Source organism: Myodes glareolus, chromosome 2 (assembly GCF_982192425.1).
Source record: "Myodes glareolus chromosome 2, mMyoGla1.1, whole genome shotgun sequence".
Lineage (NCBI taxonomy): Eukaryota > Metazoa > Chordata > Mammalia > Rodentia > Cricetidae > Myodes > Myodes glareolus.
This window is the reverse complement of record NC_142027.1, coordinates 100,904,871-100,914,441: the sequence shown is the minus strand read 5'-3', so window position 1 is coordinate 100,914,441 and position 9,571 is coordinate 100,904,871. Positions and strand designations below refer to the sequence as shown.

The 9,571-nt window shown below is 48.9% G+C and overlaps 1 long non-coding RNA gene across 2 annotated transcripts; it reads right to left on the bottom strand.

Moving 5' to 3' along the window:
* Nucleotides 1–3,204: 3,204 nt before the first annotated feature.
* On the bottom strand, nt 3,205–9,428 carry LOC148123093 (uncharacterized). 2 transcript variants are annotated; one of them, XR_015735292.1, is made up of 3 exons: nt 9,260–9,428; nt 7,112–7,671; nt 3,205–3,695 (listed from the first exon to the last, which is right to left on the bottom strand). It is a non-coding gene; the product is annotated as an uncharacterized LOC148123093 (long non-coding RNA). The 2 variants fall into 2 exon arrangements; XR_015735291.1 differs by having other exon boundaries at nt 7,186–7,671.
* Between the last annotated feature and the right edge of the window lie 143 nt (nt 9,429–9,571).

The following is a 9,571-nucleotide window of genomic DNA, read 5'->3' as shown; positions in this document are numbered from 1 at the left end:
AGGAGTGGGAGTAATCAACTTCCTCCTCCCCAGAATTCTCCTGCTCTCCTTGCATCATTTCCACTTCCTGTCTGGTTTTCCCGCCTACACCTCCTGCCTGGCCAATCAGCGTTTATTTAAAACATGATTGACAGAATACAGACAATTCTCCCGCACCACTTAAGATAATGGCGAATCAATCCCACACCAGTTATGTTTTAAAGGGGTATTTTTTTGGGGGGTAAAACTTACATACACCATAAACCGTCAGGAAGGGAGCCTAGTCGCTGGAGCAGGAGCCGGAACCAAGCACCGGAACCAAGAGGCCTAGCCGAGGCTTGCCACTCTTCTTTTAAAGAGAAATATACCACGCCCCAGTGGGCTGGTATTTCAGCAACTATTGGCTGACGGAGCAGAAGGCTCTCCCGCAGCACTGTGGGCTCGTGCTTCAGCGACTATTGGCTGAAGCAGCGGAAGGTACTCCCGCAGCACATTAACAGAGTTTTTCAGTTAAACTAGTGTTTGTATTTAGCCCATCATTTTTCCTGTCATTCCTTGATAGTGTTTACCAAGCCTCTGCACCTCCCCTCACACTGCCCGTTTTGCAAAGCAGGGAAGGGTATGGGACAATATAAAACCAAAAAGTCAAAAGTCACGTACATCCCATAATTTAAAAGTTAACTCAGCTCACATCAATTTCTGGTCATGAGTGGCAGGGGGGGCGGGTATCTAAAGGCTGACCCTAGGTTTGCAGAGCGACCCTAAGTTTGCAGCGAGCCACTTCAGCCTCACAAATAAAACTATGGGTTGTAAAGCAGAGTAACCCATGGTTAACAGTTAATCCTTAAGCTGCTGAGACAGCTGCTGACAGGCTGCCCTCATTCTCCTAGGCTTACAACTTTATATTTCTTTATTTCTGCATTCTTATTTCTGGAGTCTACATTTCTATATTCTTATTCTTGGGCTCTTCAGAGCCAGTTCCCTTAAAGCGGCAGTTAAGGGTGGTGGGAGCCGCCTGATAATGGTGCTGAGAGCTGAACCGTCATCCCTCCGTGAGAGCAGCAAACACTTGTAGCTACCAAACCATCTCTCCAGCCCTCAGGACTGTCTTGTCCCTGTTCTTCCTTGCCCGATCTCTCGGTATCCCGGCGTTCCTGAGGTGAGAGCTTTGCTTTGCCACACGCTCCCCACAGGCCTTTAGCGGTGAAGTAGCCCAGCACAGACTAAACCTTTGCTCAGCCATTTTGTCATGGCAAAAGGTGACTAATACCTTCTCCTTGGGTCTGCTGTTGTCATCAAGTATATGGTTTATCTCTGTGTGTGTGTGTGTTGGAGGGGGGGTACAGGTGCATGTATGTGCCTGTCCATGTGGAAGCCAGAAGCTGACTTGGGCTCCTGTTCCTCAGGAATGGTCTCTTCTCGAGGCAGGATCTCTCACTGACCTGGAACTTGCCGAACAGAGTAAGCTGGCTGCCAGTGTGCCACAGGGGTCCACCTGTCTTGCCTACCCAGTGTTGGGATTACAAGTACTTGCCCCCGCAGTGGATTTAGGGGCTCCACCTCAGATTCTCATGTTTGCAAGGCAGACACGTCTCTGCTAAGCATCTCCTCAGACCCTCAAATGTATGTTTTAGGAGGGAAGAGGCCCTTGTGAGATGTTTTCCCCTCATTCTTTCCTTTTTCATCCCTCCCTCCCTTTCCTTCCTTCTTTCCTTCCTTCCTCCCTCCCTCTCTCCCTCCCTCCCTCCCTCCCTCCTCCTTTTCTTTTTCTTTCTTTTCTTGAGACAGGGTCTGCAATCTTGGCTGTCCTGGAACTTGGTATGTAAAGCAGGCCTGGAACCCACAGAGATCTGCCTCCTCTTCTCAAGTGCTGGGATTAAAGGCGTGCCTGGCATGTCCCCTAATTTCTCTTTTATGTTTCCTGTCACTGCCCTTCCCCCAGGTGGTAATGATCATCTGTTAAGGGAAACTGTAGAAACGTTCCCTTCAGGATAGCTTGTTGCTACTTCACTGCTCAGCTCCCTGTGGGACAGGGTCTCACAGTATAACCTAGGTTGGTCTCCGACTTGCCATGCTCCTGCCTCAGTCCCTGAAGTGCTGGATTCGTAGGCAAGCATCACCGTGCTTATCCGTGGTGTGGCCTTCAGGTACCTCTGGTGCTCTGTAATTGCTAGGACTGGGTCTCGGAGGTCATGGCCCAGATGGAGGACTTTGACATGCTGGCTGGGGAAATCGTCTTAGGATTCATGGCACTCTAACCTCCCAGTTCCGTGTACGTTCACATGCGTGTGCACATGGAGCTAGGGGAGGGTGTCGGGAGCCCTGTTCTGTCACTCTTTGCCCTCTTCCCTTTAGATGGGGTCTCCTGCCGAATTCAGAGTCAGCAGCAAGTTCCAGCGATGCTATCTCTGCCCGCTAGCATTGGAGTTACAGGTTTCTGTGGCCGTGCCTGACTATTTCATTTGGGCATGTGGGTGATGGGGATTTGAACTCAGATCTTTATGCTTGCCAAGCAAGTGCTGTCATGCACTGAACTATCTCCCCGGCTCTTTGTCTTTTGATCCTTTGTCTCCTACAGGGCAGGTGAGGAAAGGTCTCTGCAATTCCCTTCTCTGCCTCGAGGCTCCACCTGTCAAAGCAGACACAGGCCTCTCCCTCTGAAGTCTCACAGACATAGGAAAGGCCTTAAGTCTGCAGCTGGGCCCAGGCAGAATTGTCAAAAGATAATGTCTGTCATTTGGATGCCAAAGGTAACAGTTTATAGGTGCTGGGGAGCTGACTCCCTTGGTAAAGTGTACACAAGTATGAAGACCCAAGTGTGGATTCCCAGTATCAGTGTAAAAAGCGGGGTGTGGTGGCACATTCTTACAATCCCTGTGCTGGATAGGTGGGGACAGGAGGGACTATGGGACTTGCTGATGAGCCAGCCTAGCCAAATGGGTGAGGCCCAGATCAGCCAGAGACCCTGTCTCAAAGGAGGTGGGCAGCGTTCCTGAGGATGACCCTTGAGGGTATCCTCTGGCGTCACCAGACCCTGTGTGCTTGCATACTTATGTCTCGGAGACCTGGGACAGATGGCTGACTGAGGTGCCTGTTAGCATATCAAAGTGCACACTGGCCAGCTGTCCCTAGCATCACTGGGTCCTCGATACTCGGTACCCACTTATCTCTCCCCCACACCACACACAAGGACGCACCCATCCAAGAAAACCGTTTACAAGTTCATTTCCGTGTCCTGGGTCCCTTTGTTCTTTATTCTTGGTCCATTTACTCACCACTGTTCCCTCTCTCTTCCCCATTCAGGAAGACATGAACCCCGAGCTTTACTGGGGTTCACGGGTGATTGTATTCCCCACTGTGCACATTATACACTTGTGTGTCTTGGCCCCTCTTAGTCCCTTGTCAGCGCAGTCCTGAGAACTGAGGTTAAAGGGAAGTTCCCACACACTGCTGAGTGTTCAGAGATGGGGTCGGTAGTCAAAGTGGTCTGGAGAAAAGGGAGTTGGGTCAGGTGTGGTGAATCTTCCTCAGTCTGTCGGTTTGGGTTTGGGTTATGGTCTCTGGCCAGTTGTCTTAATTAGCATTTCCGTTGCTGTGATAAAATGCCACTATGATCGAAAGCAGCTTGGGGAGAATGGGGTTTACTTCATCTTAGAACTCAGGTCACATTCGTCACATCACTGAAGGAAGTCAGGGCAAGAGCCTGAGGCAGGGACCTGGAGGCAGGAATGAAGCAGAGGTCATGGAGGAACACTGCTCCCTAGCTTGCTCTTCACGACTTGCTCAGCCGCTCTCTTATATGACCCAGGACCACGGGCACAAGACCAGCCTATAGTGGGCTCAGCCCTCCCACAGCAATTATTAATCAAGATAATATCCCTCAGATCTGCCTACCGGCTAACCTTATGGAAACATACTCTCAATGAAGAGTCCCTCTTCCCCCTGGTTGGTGGTGGCGCATGCCTTTAATCCCAGCACTCAGGAGGCAGAGGCAGGCGGGTCTCTGTGAGTTTGAGGCCAGCCTGGTCTACAAAGCGAGTTGCAGGACAGCCAGAGCGGTTACACAGAGAAACCCTGTCTTAAAACAACAACAACAACAAAACCCAAAACCATCTTCCCAGATATATCTAGCTTTGTGTCATGCTGACAAAACCAGCCCACACAGGGGCAGCTTCAGGTGAAGAATTTGCGCCATGTATTTGGCAGAACATTATGGTGGTGGAACTCAGGGAGAAGGCTGTTCATTTCCTAGTGAATAGGAAACAGATGACAGAAGGGACCAGGGCAATGCAGAGCCCCAGAGGACACACCTGCAGTCACCCACTTTCTCCAGCTTGGCCCCACCTCCTTAGCTCCACCATCTCCAAATATTTTGAGATATATTCTCACGAGTCTAGGCTGGCCTTGAACTGGCTGTGTAGCCAAGACTATGATAAACTCTCCGGTAGCCGAGGATAACCTTGAACTTTTGATCTTCCTGCCTTGTGCTTCCTAGTGCTGAGATCACAGGCAAGTGTTTCTGTGCCCATCTTATGCAAGGATGGGGGTCAAACCCAGGGCCTTTGTATGTTAGGCAACTTGTCTATTAACTGAGCTATAACCCCATATATATTAATATATATTATATATATTATATTTATATACTATAAATATATATTTGTATATTATAAATATATATTTATATATTAAATTTATACAAATAAAAACACTTATAGCTGAGTGTGGTCATGCACACCTTTGATCCCAGCACTCAGGAGGCAGAGGTAGGTGGATCTCTGTGAGTTCAAGGCTAGACCAGTGTACATAGAGAGTTCCAGGATAGCCAGGGCTACACAGTGAGATTGTGTCTCAAACAAAAACAAAATAACCCCCCCACACACACACACATTTAGTGTGTGTATGTGTGTATCTGCCTATCCACCTTTGCTGCTAGCCAGTATGTAGGCGCCCCTGGAGCCAGCAGTGATGAGCTAGCTGCCTGGTATAGGTGCTGGAACCCATATCCGGGGTCCCAACTTGGGATGTCTGAGAGAGCAGAAGCTGTTAACCGCTGAGCCGTTTCCCCAGCCCCCTTCCTAACTTTTTTTTTTAAGGAATTGAGATTTTTTTTTTTTTTTTACTTTTCTGTGTTTGGGTGTTTGGCCGGCTTGTATGTCTATGTACCACTTTTGTGCCTGGTGCCCTCAGGCTGGAAGATGGGGTTAGATCTACTAGAACTGGAGTTACAGACAGTTGTGAGTTACTCCGTGGGTGTTAGGAATCAAACTTGGGTCCTCCACAAGAGCAGCCAGTGCTCTTCACAGCTGAGCCATCTCTCCATCTCTGTAATTGAGATTTAAACCTGGGATTTGGCTTTGTGGTTTTAATGTCAGCACATGCCTTTATTTGGTTATGTAACAAGTGTTGTGTTTATAGCACATGTATTACTGCAGGTTAAACTCTTGAAGAGAAATAATTTAATAGTCTTACCGACTTTAGATATGCCAGAAATAATGGTTTTTAAAAATTGGCCTGTAAGACTTACAAGGTTTGTTGTTGTTGTTGTTTGTGTTTTGGTCTTTTGAAACAGGGTTTCTCTGTGTAGCCCCGGCTGTTTTGGAACTTGCTCAGTAGACCACGCTGGCCTTGAATTTACAGAGACCCACCTGCCTCTGCCTCCTGAGTGCTAGGATTAAAGGCACAGGCCACCACCACCCAGCAATACTAACCATACTTACTTACTTTAATACATTGAACATTAAACAATGTCCAGAGAATGTAGACATCATTTTTCTACTCAGTGCCCTGGGCCAGCAGGGTTTTGTTGTCTTTATGTTAACAGACACATTTCCACTAAGGTCAACACTGAGCCACATACTAGATACAGATTTTTGTTTGTTTGTTTGTTTGTTTTTTCCGAGACAGGGTTTCTCTGTAGCTTTGGAGCCTGTCCTGGAACTCGCTCTGTGAACCAGGCTGGTCTTGAACTCACAGAGATCCACCCGCCTCTGCCTCCCAAGTGCTGGGATTAAAGGCATGCTCCACCAACCGCCCGGTTTAGATACAGATTTTTAAAAAAGATTTGTATTTGCAGTTATGTCAATGTGTGTGTGTGTGTGTGTGTGTGTGTGTGTGTGTGTGTGTGTGTCTGTGTGTCTGTGTGAGGATGTGTATTTGAGTGTAGCTGCCCTCAAAGGCTGTAAAGGGTGTTGGATCCTCTGGAGCTGGGGTTTCAAGTGGTTCTGAACTGCCTGACATGGGTGCTGGGAATGCAACTTAGGTCCAATGCAAGAACAGAACATGTTCTCCACCGCTGAGCCCTCTCCACCTCTAGTACCAGTATTTATAGAAGAAACGTATCTACTCCGAGCTGACTCATCCTTCCTGTGGTCCTCAGGGACCCAGCTTTAGTGCTGCTCATGGCAGGGCTGGACTGTGCCTTCACCATTCCTGGTGACCCGCCTAAGGGTCCCTCTAAATCACTGTTGCTTCAGAATCATCCTCAGGACAAGGTCTCCTACACAGTGTGTGGATGCAGCCCCATCATTGCACGGAAATCAGGCACCAGGAGCTGGAAGCCTCTGGTCAGGTTGCAGCCACAGTCAAGACGAGAGATGGACTGAGTAAATTGGGAGCATGAGGACCATGGGAGAGGGTAGAAGGGGAGGGGAGAGGAGGGGAGGGGAGCGGAGAAAAAGATGTAGTTCAATAAAAACAACTTAAAAAAAAAAAGATGAGAGATGCAGTGTTGTGTCCTTCCCAGGCTCCTGCCGCATCTTGGTTCCCAAATGCTGGCACTATTTTGAGAGGCTGTGTGATGGTTAATCTCCACTGACAACAAGTCACCAAGGAGGCAAGCCTCTAGGTACACCTGTGAGTGGGTCTCTAGATTAGGCTGAGCTGGCCGTGACACCACTGACTGAGGTGGGAAGGTCCCACCCTGAAGGATGGTGATGCCATTCTTTGGGCTTGAGTCTTGGATTGTATGAAAACGGGCACACAGCTTTAGTCCCAACACCAGGCAGGCAGAAGCAGATGGATCTCTGTGAATTTTTAGGCCAGCCTGGTCTACGCAGTGAGCTCCAGGACAACCAGGAGATCATAAGACCATATCTCAAAAACAAACAAGCAAGCAAGCAAATAAATTCCAAACCTGATGGACAGAAGCCTGGGACTGCGAACCAAAACATGTTTTTTCCCTTCCATCGTTTTGCCAAGGTGTCTTACCCCGGCAAGTGTTCAAACGAGGTAGATAACTACGGAAACTTCAGAAAGTCTGGCTGGATGAAGAGGTTCACTAGGGGCTTGTGCTTGGGTCGCTGTGTCACCCTGAGCCTTTGCTTTCTCCCCACCCCCTGCTTTCTGGCTGCCCCTGTTCCCCTGCTGTGGGCTGCTCCCCTCTGCTGTGCTGCCCACCACAGTTATGTGATCCTTCATCTTCAGTGTTGACTTTAAATACTACATAGATTTTAAAAAAATAATTGTGTGTGGCAGGGAGGTGTCACAGGATAACTCTTGGAGTTGGTTCTTTCCTTCATCCAGGTGACCCAGGCTTGGCATCAAGTGGGTACACAGAGCCATCTCCCTGGTCCCTTGGTTCTCAACTTGAACGGATTTAGAATCTCCACGGAAACACTCCTTTGAGTGTGACTATGAGGGTATTTCCAGAAATAGTAAAGAGAAAGACCAAAGCTGGATACAGGTGGCACCATCCTGTGGGACAAAAAGGAGAAAGTGAGTGAGCACCAGCCCCTCCCCCACTTCTCCCCTTCCCCTGTGGTTGCAGTGTGACCGCTGTCTCTGCTCTGCCACGCCACTGCACCATGACAGAACCGTTCCTTCTCTGCCACCCCTTTCTTAGATTTTTTTGTAAATGTGCATTGGGGTTTTGCCCTGGTTGTGAGCTGCCATGTGGGTTCTGGGAATTGACCCTGGGTCCTTTGGAAGAGCGGTCAGCGCTCTTAACCGCTGAGCCATCTCTCCAGCCCCAAACACTCCTTTCTTTAAAGTGCTTCTTGTGCGGTGTTTGGTCACAGCCAGGAGAAAAGGAACTAACACAGAACGACACCTCTGACATGGTTCTTCCCTGTAAGTTGTTCTTGGGTATTCTGGTTATAGTAACTAACACAGTCAGTGACTTCATCAAAGCAAGCGGGGAGGACCAGGCTCCACCACCCGCGTGCAGCCCGCCATCTAGAGAACAGGTACACACACTGTCATAAGGCAGAAGGTAGACATCGTGTCTGTGGAGCTGTGAAGTTCTCCGGGGGCTCTGGAGACCAGAGCTCAGTGGTAGAGTGCTCGCCTAGCAAGCGCAAAGCCCTGGGTTCCATCAGCTGCTCCGTATGCTTCAGACACAGTGATGCCATTGGGAGCTGGAAACAGGAGAAGCAGGACTTCAGGGTCATCCTGGGCTACGTTGTAAATTTGAGGGCAGCCCAAGATACAAAAACAAAACAAAGCAAAAATCTGCAAGGGAAACAAGACCACAGAACACATAGCTGTCTCCAGTCTACTTCCTAAAATTTCCTCAGTCAGGGAAGACTATAAAGCTAGAGCCAAAGAGGGAAAACTGCCCATCTGGAGCCATCCTTACCCCCAGGAGATTTGTCCCAGCCGTGTCTGTTCTCTTCGAAGAGAGTGCTTAAGCTTTAAACAATCTGTCCCCTGCTTTACAATACAGTTATATAGCTCAGACCGATCTCAGACTCACTGTGAGCAAGGATGACCTTGAACTTTGCATCTTTCGGCCTCCACTTCCCAAAATGCTGGGATGACAGGTGTGTACCACTAAGTCAGGTTTGCATGGTGCTGGGGATGGAACCCACATTGGGAAATGCTGCTGGCTGAGACACACCCCCTGCGCCCCACCCCTTTATTTGAGTTTTCTATTCTGCATGGTTCCCAGGACTGTGTGCATCGTGGTAAATGAGTCTTTTTTTCCTCTTAGTCTGCCTTTTCTTGCTATATCTTCATAAACACAATTATCAAATCTTCAGAAAGAAAGATGGTGTGTGAGTGCATGTATATGTATGTCAGGGTATGTATGTGTATGGTGTGTGTATGTGTGAGTGTAATTACATGTGCGTTTATTTATTTCTTCGGAGACAGTCCCTTCATAAAGCCTTAGCTTCTCTAAAGGTTGAAATCTTTCTCCTCCTGCCTCCCGAGTGCTGCACTGGGCGGTGCGCACCACCTTGTTGGGCCTCATGAAATTGTTATATAATGTTGTATTGTTGATTCAGTTCATGGAACCTCAGGGCTATTTCTGCCTCCTTGTGCATAAGGCTGCAGCTCTTACCTTTCACTCTGACCTTTCCAGGGCCACAGGCTAAAGGCTGACACTGGACCCTGTCTCTGCTGCATGGTGGCAGCTTATCACATGGTGGCTCCACAGTCTCCGCCTGAATCATGGGTGGTATCACATCTCTTGGCAGAGGGATGAAATATCTGAGCTGGTGTCACCTCCTGCGCACCGCAGCGAGCTCAGAACCTAAGAACCTTGGCACAGAGCGGGATTGTGAGGCCACATTCTGTCCCCTGCGAGGCCCAGCCTGCCCAGTTCCTCCCTGCCTCCCCCGCATTCTCAATGATATGACTCTGCCTCACTGGC